Here is a 10,544-nt window from a genome sequence, read left to right as displayed (position 1 = left end):
TTCCAATATATCAATCTTTATGTCTCGACCATTTCGAGACTCCTCGTCATGTCCGTGATCACATCTGGGACTCCGAACAACCTTCGGTACATCAAAACACAAAAACCCTAATTACGATCGTCACCAAACTTTAAGCGTGTAGACCCTACGGGTTCGTGAACTATGTAGACATGACCGAGACACGTCTCCGGTCAATAACAAATAGCGGAACCTGGATGCTCATATTGGCTTGTACATATTCTACGAAGATCTTTATCGGTCAGACCGCATAACAACATACGTTATTCCCTTTGTCATCGGTATGTTACTTGCCCGAGATTCGATCGTCGGTATCTCAATACCTAGTTCAATCTCGTTACCGTCAAGTCTCTTTACTCGTTACATAATACATCATCTTGCAACTAACTTATTAGTTGCAATGCTTGCAAGGCTTGAGTGATGTGCGTTACCGAGAGGGCCCAGAGATACCTCTCCGACAAACGGAGTGACAAATCCTAATCTCGAAATACGCCAACCCAACAAGTACCTTCGGAGACACCTGTAGAGCACCTTTATAATCACCCAGTTACATTGTGACGTTTGGTAGCACACAAAGTGTTCCTCTGGTAAACAGGAGTTGCATAATCTCATAGTCATAGGAACATGTATAAGTTATGAAGAAAGCAATAGCAACAAACTAAACGATCAAGTGCTAAGCTAACGGAATGGGCCAAGTCAATCACATCATTCTCCTAATGATGTGATCCCGTTAATCAAATGACAACTCATGTCTATGGTTAGGAAACATAACCATCTTTGATTAACGAGCTAGTCAAGTAGAGGCATACTAGTGACTCTCTGTTTTTGTCTATGTATTCACACATGTATTATGTTTCCGGTTAATACAATTCTAGCATGAATAATAAACATTTATCATGATATAAGGAAATAAATAATAACTTTATTATTGCCTCTAGGGCATATTTCCTTCACTGACGAAACTATCAAGCTCAAGGCTACTGAGGATGTCATTCCTACTGAAGAATCTGCTGAAGAATTCATTCCAAAACATGAAGAACGTCGAGCTAATGCACTGAAGAAAATGCTGAAGAAAACACTTATCAAACTCTTCAACGACAACCAGCTCATCCTCGCATTGCAAAAGAAGTGCAAGTTGAAAAGATCGTCAATGACATCAAAGCGCCAGGTCCTCTCACACGCTCAAAAGCTTCACATTTGTCTAACTTTTGTGAGCAGTATGATTTTGTCTCTATTACAGAGCCCACTAAGGTAGATGAAGCATTTCTGGAGCCTGAGTGGATTCAGGCCATGCAAGAGGAATTACATCAGTTCGAGCTCAACAATGTCTGGGAACTGGTCAAATGTCCAGATCCTCGCAGGCACAATATCATCGACACAAAGTGGATCTACCGCAACAAGCAAGATGAAAATGGCCTTGTGGTGAGGAATAAGGCACGGCTTGTAGCTCAAGGCTACACATAGGTTGAAGGAATTGATTTCGATGAAACTTTTGCACTTGTTGCTAGACTTGAGGCTATTCGCATATTACTTGCTTATGCTAACCATCATGATATCACTTTATATCAAATGGATGTGAAAAGTGCATTCCTCAATGGTAAGCTTGAGGAAGAAGTATATGTTGCTCAACCCCCAGGTTTTGAAGATCCAAAGAATCCTGACAAAGTCTTCAGACTCAACAAGGCCCTCTATGGCCTCAAGCAGGCCCCACGGGCTTGGTATGATACCTTGAAGGAACTCTTCATGAAGAAAGGCTTCAAACCCAGTTCACTCGACCCTACTCTTTTTACTAAATCTTATGATGGAGAATTGTTTGTGTGCCAAGTATATGTTGATGATATTATCTTTGGCTGTACTGACCAACGTTATAGTGATGAATTTGCCTATATGATGAGTGAAGAATATCAAATGTCTAGGATGGGAGAGTTGAAATTCTTCTTAGGTCTTCAAATTCGTCAACAACACAATGGCATATTCATCTCTCAGGAGAAATACCTCAAGGATGTACTGAGGAAATTTGGCATGCAAGATTGCAAAGGCGTCAAAATTCCTATGCCCACAAATGGCCATCTATGCACTGATGAAAATGGTATTGACTTCGATCATAAGGTATACCGCTCCATGATAGGCTCCTTATTGTACTTATGTGCATCTAGGCCAGATATAATGCTTAGTGTTTGCATGTGTGCCCGATTTCAAGCTACACGGAAGGAATCACACCATAAGGTTGTGAAGCATATTCTTCGATATCTAGCTCACACACCAACACTTGGATTATGGTACCCCAAGGGCTCGGCTTTTTATCTTGTTGGATATTCTGACTCTGACTATGCTGGTGATCGTGTGGATCGCAAGTCAACATCTGGTACATGTCATTTCCTCGGACGATCTTCGGTCTGTTGGTCCTCGAAGAAACAGAACTGCGTACCACTATCTACTGCTGAAGCTGAGTACATTGCCGCTGGTTCTTGCTGTGCCCAATTGCTATGGATGAAGCAAACTCTCAAGGACTATGGCGTCAACATGAAGAATGTGCCTCTCTTCTATGACAATGAGAGTGCCATCAAGATTGCTCAGAGCCCAGTTCAGCACTCGAAGACAAAGCACATTCAGATTCGTCATCATTTTCTTCGTGATCATGTGTTGAAGGGCGACATTTCTATTGAGCATGTGAAGACTGAAGAACAGCTAGCCGATATCTTCACAAAGCCCTTGGATGAGAAGAGATTTAGCAAGTTGCGGTGTTAGCTAAATATCCTAGAATCTTCGAATGTTCTTTGAAAAGGACACTCATCCTAACACTTATGCAAAATTGATGACTTAGATGTGCAACACATGAAGAAATGTTTTTCTTCAATCAATGAAGAATAACACTCTTAGTGTGAAGAAATTAATGAAGAATTTGATTCTCGGAACCCTACGATAATTGTACGTGGTGTCTGAAATCATCATTCTTATACGGTGGGTCACGCCACCACCAAAAGTTGAAATTCCTTAATTATTCATATTCTTCAACTTTGCATTGTCTTCACTTGTCCCGTCGTTTTTCTTCATTGGCTATATATATATTATATATATATATATATATATGAGTTTATGTCCTCTACAGCATTCACTTATTGCTATTTCTTCAAGTTGGTTTTCTGCTAAGTGAATGTGATCAGACCCTTACCCTCTATGCTATACTCAACCCAATCTGTTCACAAATTCTTCATGTGCGTTCTATTTGAAACTCGTTCAAAATCTTCACTGTGTCCTTGTCAGCTGAAGAAATTGCAAATGGAACTTTAAAACCTATCTTATCAAAATTTTCGGCTTTGCCGCTCAAACCGTTCCGCATCCCACGATACAATTATCCACTCACCCACGATCTAACACGAGCTCCACCTCTCACTGCGTGGGTGACACATGTCATGCGAATGAGAAGGGTCAGGGGCACGTTCATCCAATTTCTTCGGACGAGCAGTTTTTCACCATGGCTATAAATACCCCTCCTTCCCTTCCTCACTTCTTTTACTCCGCTCGACCTCTCTCTCCAGCTCGAGCTTCTCAAACCCTAGCGCCGCCGCTACTTCACTGCCTCGACCTCGTCGCCGACGTACTCGTGCCGACCGCGGACATCTTCACTCCGCCGCTGCCGTAGCCGTCTTCCTCCGCCAAGTTAGGGCGTGGAAGATCTGCACAGACGAACTTCGCATCTCCCCACTCCAGTTCGTCGTGTTCTTCGTCCAGGGTAATTAAAAGTCACTTTTACTACCCTCGTTGATTCGAATGATTATCTCCAAAATCTTCAAAGGTGTTTTTCTTCATAGAGTCACACACTAAAACACCTCACATATTATCCGTTCTTGATTCGTTTCTCTAATCCATGATTTTCTTCAAGATTCCTCAAATGTGTGGATTTTAATCTACACATCTCTAGAACCTAAGACAAAGAAAGCTTAGCGAAATTCTTCAAGACTCATCTGGTCAAATTCCTCAAACTTGTTCTTTTTGAAAACCTTCTGAGAACACATATGACCTCTCCAAATTCCTTGCAACTATACTCTATTCACAGGTACACATGTCAGCTGCTGAATCACTAGGTTCTCATCAACTTAACTCATTTGCAGCGTTCCTCAAAGAAAAGTTGCATACTTCTTCAGAGAATTCAATTGTTCAAATTCCTCAACTGAAGAAAATGGCTGATGGTAAGAAAAGCCACAGAAGGGAGGAAAGAGGCCTGAGGTAAATACAGCGTTTGAGATCCCTGATGACATATATGCTGGGTACTGCACACCTACTGAGGAAACCAAGAATGAGCGCAAAGTGCGCAAACAGAGGATAGAGAGGAGATGGGCAAGAGAATGGAGGGAGTACAGATATGTCCTCCAAAGTACATGAAGAAATTCGCACTCAATCCTCCATGCCCAAGAGCTCCGTTGGCACCTGGCCAAATAGCAGATCCCACCAGCCTCAAGCGCGGTGAGGACTATCTTGATGAATGGGCCAAGCGCCAAGCCAAGCTGGCTAAGCAAGCCAGGGAAGCAGTGAGGAAATTCAATGAAGACTCTGCTGCTGTTGCTGCCTCTGCTGAGGCCTCTGCTGTCAAGCCAAAGAAGGCTATGTCTAAGAAGCCTGCGCGCAGGCCAAGTTCCTCAGCAATGCCCTCACAGCCAGAATCATCAAAGCCCTCACGGCCAATTCCTCATGCTGCTCCTGTTCCTCCAAAGTCCTCAGCTCCTCCGCCAAAGCCTTCAGCTGTTCCGCCTAAATCTTCAGCACCTGTGCATCTCGCCTCGTGCCAAAGGACTGCCGGCATCTCCATTGCCTCAGGTGTCTCAGCTAGTTCCTCAGCTGCACCAAGTTCCTCAGCTGGCCCCTCACTGCTGAAGACAAAGGCCACTGCTAGACGAGGTCCTCGCCCAAGTCCTCAAAAGAAGCAAGTCACTTTCCAAGTGTCGTCTGATGAAGACGAGGCTGATGATGATGAACTTGCAGAAATCATCAGAGACAGGCAAGTCAGGGCCGCTAGAGCCAAAGGATCAGAGGTGCCACTACTTTTGGATCCCAAGCTGATCCTCGACTACATTGATGATTGGCACAAGGACCCCAACACTCCCTTGCCTGACTTCAAGCTGACTCCTGGCCAGAGTCACATGCTGACCCACTTCATTCAAGAAGAAAAGTGGAAATTTGAGAAGGCCAGGCAGATCAAGAAAGCGCAGTACAAGAAAGAGCGCTATCTGAAGAAAAACGTTGTCTCTATGACAACTGAAGAACTTGTCACTATTCAGACTGAGATTAAGAAACTCAGTGATGACTTTGACGCATATCGCGCTGATTGGCTTGGAGCCAAGGTTCGTTTTGTGAAACTTGCGGATAACTTCACTTCCAATGTTGCAGCCCCAACGCAACAGGAAATTCCTCAGGCTGAAGCATCTGCTCAGCCTACTGAAGAAAATGCCAGCACCGCTGATGACAATCAGGCTGCTGAAGATAATGTGAGTTCCAGGGCTGATGACTGCATTCCAGCCGCTGAAGAAATTGCCAGGGCACCCACTAGTGGTGTGCCTGAAGAAACTGAAGAACTCAGGGCAACTGCATCAGTTGTGCCTGAAGAAAATCAACCAGATTCCTCAGCTGCTCCTGCACCAACTTCAACTCCAATCCTTCCATCTGCATCAGATGTGAAGAAGACCAAGGCTGCAGAGCGTGCTGCAGTGAAGAAAAGGAAAGCATCAGCTGCTTCAGATTCTTCAGCTCCGAAGAAAATGAAGCCTATGACAAGTTCATTTGCAAATCCGATTGATGTTGTTCCCATCTCAACCAGGCCATCAAAGGACCTTGTTCCTTTTGATGAAGAATATGTGATCCCCAGCGGATCTGATGAAGAAACTCCTTCTGCTGCTTCGTCTGAACCATTGGATGAAGAAATTGAAGTGGATGCGATCCCTTCAACACCTATCATCTCCTCGCCTATGCCTCAGTTCACAGCTGAAGAGGCTGGCGTTGAAGAAATGGAAGATGAAGATGTGGACATTGGCTGCTCCACACCCGTAATCAGTGATGAATTCTGGGAAAGTCAGCATCCAAACTCTCCAATGTTCACCCCTCTACAGCAAATTCCTCAGTCCCCCACACAAACTGTTCACATGGGCTCTGAAGAAACTCATCCCACTGCATCTGTCCATGAGGAAATTCCAGCCACTAGCGCTGAAGAAACTGCTGCTGCTGAACAACCAACGACGCAGACTGCCACTGAGGAGGAACCAGAAATTCCTCAGCCTGAAGAACCTGCGATTGAGATTCCTGAGGTCGTGATGCAACTCACTGACACTCCTCTGCCGAAGCCAAAGGATCCATTCTCACGCAAGCAAAAGTTCAAGGCTGATGATTTCTTCGGTGAGCACGTATTCTTCGAAGATTACAACCCATATGACTCTGCTCGCATTAGGAAGAGGCATTTCTGGACTGCTAGTCAAGCCAATTTCTATTCCTCAGTGTTGTTCAACAAGGAGAAGATCTTCTACCATGAGCATATTCCTCACGTGGATATGGAATCTCTGCCGTGCTTCGCACCAGTCCTCAGTGTTCTTCACGATGCTGGACTGCTAAACTTTTGCTCTGACATCTGCGATTGGAATGAAGAACTGATTCTTCAATTCTATGCAACGCTGCACATCACCGCAGATGCTGAAGATGTGAATTCATGGGTGCTGGACTGGATGTCTGAAAACACTCACTACACTGCACCAGCCTCTGAATTGCTTCGTGCTCTACCACTCAGTCCTCCCCTTGAAGAAGCTCGCTGCATCTACAGTGAACCTGAGCTCACACATCATTACATGCAGGTGCTGATGAAACCTTTGAAGCCAGGTCAAGCACCAAGAACCAAATTCCTCGTGAAGGAATTGTTGTACGTGCCCAGAACTGTCTATCGTATTCTTACGAGGACAATCAGTCCCATCAAAGGCCACGACTCATCTGATGAGGAAATTGTTGGCATCATGAAGAATCTGGTATTCAACATCGTTCATGGCATTCCTGTCAATTATCACGATTTCTTCATGAGGACTATGGCCAATGTTGCACTGTCTCCGTTTGAGCTGAAGCCTTATGCACCTTGGATTATGAGATTCCTCAGGACAAGGTCTTCACTCAACTACAAAGCTGATTTCCAGAATCACCTCAGCTACTTGCCCCCAATTGAAGTCCTCAAGCAGACATATTCCTCAGTTGATGGAAAGGGCAAGGCACCAGCTGTAATAGATGAAGGCATTCGTCCATTGGATGGTCAGTTTCGCAAAGCTGCATCTTATTCCACCAATGATGACTCTGCCACACATGACTCTGCCAATGCACCCAAGTCCACTCCTCAAGCCACTGCTCCGCGCGTGATGACTGACCGTGAACTTCTGCTTAGTCTTCACCAGAAGGTGGATCGAAATCACAAATGGGTTAAGCGTCAGTTTGGTTCACTTCTTCACAACATGACTGCCACACACAATGCAGTGAAGAAAAACCACTACTACCTCCATCAAGTCTTCGGTCGCACCTGGGCAATCCTGTCACATCTGTATGGTGAAGAAGATCTGAAGAACATGGGTCTCAAAGAAGATTTTGACTGGTCTGCACCTCCACCGAAGAAATTCAAGAAGGTCAAGGTTCCTTCTCTGGTGGCCAGCTCATATTCTTCATCGCGCGACACTGATGAACATGAAGATTTGGACGACACTGCGGCAGGCCCTACATCAACAAACGACCCCAACAACGCTGGCGCTCCTTCATCAACATGATTATCTTCAGGGGCGTTAGTCCTCATTTTCGATCCTTTTGGTCATTCGATGACAAAGGGGGAGAAATATGAGTTAGTCTTCAAGCGGGTCTACTATATGGGCGTTTTTTTTGCTAAGTTACAACTCTCGTTCTTCTGAAACTTTATTGGATCGAGTTGTAATCTTAAACCCGATGGTGCTCTGATACTTTTGATGCACTGTGCTCTGATACTTTTGATGCACTATTCTGCATGCTTATTCCTCGTTAATATTATTGCACGCATGCTGAATTTCATCAGGCACCATATTTCATCATGCATTTCAAATTCTTCATATTATATGTTAAATGCGTGTATGAATTACAAGATATAGGGGGAGATCTCCATGATTCAACTCTTCAAGTGTGCATTGCTTCAAAAGCAAATTCCTCACTATGCACATCTTCAGGGGGAGTTCTTCTATATCTTGCAATCAAATTCCTCAATATCAGTAGTTACACTTCATATGTTTATCCCCGTTGAAAACTTAACCTATATTGTCATCAATCACCAAAAGGGGGAGATTGTAAGTGCATCTAGTGCCCCTTAGTGATTTTGGTGTATTGAAGACTTATAGGTTAAGGGACTAATGCGTTTGTGAGTGTACACAGGTCTATAAGTCTATGAGGAGTTTGATATTTACAGGAAAAGTCGACCCCTAAAAATGAATATCTTCGACTGAAGATTTTGGTATTTCTGAAGACTTTCATGAAGACTTTGAAAGTGAAGAAATTGGTGTGTCCATGAAGACTTGATATTCATGCGAGGAATATGAAGCTTGAAGACTTTCGTTTTCATAGTTTTGTTTTTCTCTTTCTTGAGTCATAGGAAACACCGTACTGTTAAAGGGGGTCGAGGAAATACTAAGGAAAAATTTCCATGTGATGCTCAACTCAAAATCCTACACCTACCAATCCCTTCGAGTGAAGCCATTGGAAATCTCATACAGTTCAGTCAATTTCTTCAGTGACAGAGACGAAGTTCTTCTGGTCTCTGAGGAATTTGTCCTGACTGAGGAGTTAGGAATTCGCCAGTGCGGATTGCCTACACAGTGAGGAACATGATAGCCCTGAGGATTTTGCTACTCAAAATTCCGACCGTTGCTGTGCTATGCGCCAGCTGTCCCAAAATATCTATCCACCTAACGGTCATATCATTGAAGGGCATTTATGTCTTATCATGTCGGGCTGCTCCCTAGGCTATAAATAGCCGCCCCCTACAACCACTAGCTGGTTGGCTGCTCCGAGAGAAACTGACACTTGTCATTTGAGAGCAACCCATCCTCTGAGGACTTTGAGCGAAAATCATCAAGTGAGGAAAAACCAAAAACCCAAAACCCAAACACCTACAAACCCCAAGTGATTGAGCATCACTGAAGAGATTGATCCTGCGTGGATCCGACGCTTGTTACCTTTGAAGACTGTGCTTCTTCCAGACGGTTAGGCGTCATGGTCTAGAGCATCCAAGAGGAATTGTGGATCGCCGAGTGACCAAGTTTGTGAAGGTTTGGAAGTCGCCTGAAGACTTACCACGAGTGATTGGACGAGGTCTGTGTGACCTTAGTTCAAGGAGAATACGGTGAGGACTGGGTGTCCTGAGCTGCGTGTTCAGGACTGGGTGTCCGGGACTGTGTGTCCTCGAGTTTAAATACTCAGTCGCTCCAACCAGACGTACAACTGAGACAGCAGTTGGAACTGGTCTACCAAATCATTGTCTTCACCAAGCTTACTGGTTCTATTCCCTCAACTCTTCATTTCCTCATAACTGTGTTGTGTGTTTGTTCATATCTGTGTTTGAAGACTTTGACTGAAGACTTTCTCAATTTCCTCAGTTCAATTTCTTCAGTCTGTTTGTCTTCATCCTGTGTTATCCTGTGATTACGCTTCCTGTACTCTATGCCTGTCTTCATTTCATCATGATGACTATGCTTGTATTCTGTTATGTTTACTTTTGAGTACTTATTCCGCTGCTAGTAGTTCTTCGCTAAGGAATTTCCTCACCGGCAAATTCCTCAGTGAAGAATTTCATAAAAATCGCCTATTCACCCCCCTCTAGTCGATATAATGCACTTTCAATTGGTATCAGAGCAAGGTACTCCCTTGTTCTGTGTGATTTTGGTTTAACCGCCTGGAGTTTTAGTTATGTCGACCACAGGTATGATCAAGGTCTCTGCTGGGTGTCCTACCTTCGATGGGACAGACTACCCCTACTGGAAGAATAAGATGCGAATGCATCTTGAAGCAATTGATAACGATCTCTGGTATGTTGTGGAAAATGGTGTTCCCTCAGTCACACATTCTCTGAATGTTGCTGATGTGAAGAGATTCAAGCAACTCGACTCTCAAGCGAAGAATATCATATGTGGCCATCTGAGCAAAGGACAGTATGGCAGAGTGAGTGCTTTGAAGACAGCAAAGCTTATCTGGGACAGGTTGTCCAAAGTGAATGAAGGAGTCTCAACTCAGCGTGACTCTCGAGTTGATGTTCGTCGCAATCTCTTCAACCGCTTCAAAAGACTCGAGAATGAAAATGTTCAACAAACCTTCGATCGCCTCACTGACATCTCAAATGAGGTTCAAGCACTTGGTGCCACTCACATCACCGACCATGAGGTGGTGAAGAAATTGCTGAGATCGCTTGATTCCTCATTTGACACTCTGGCATTGATGATACAAGAACTTGCTGATTACAAGTCACTTGATCTCGCTGATATTCTCGAGAGGCTAAATAC

The sequence above is a fragment of the Triticum aestivum genome, chromosome 1A (genome assembly GCF_018294505.1).
Source record: "Triticum aestivum cultivar Chinese Spring chromosome 1A, IWGSC CS RefSeq v2.1, whole genome shotgun sequence".
Taxonomy (NCBI): Eukaryota; Viridiplantae; Streptophyta; class Magnoliopsida; order Poales; family Poaceae; genus Triticum; species Triticum aestivum.
Note: the sequence above shows the minus strand (reverse complement) of the source record.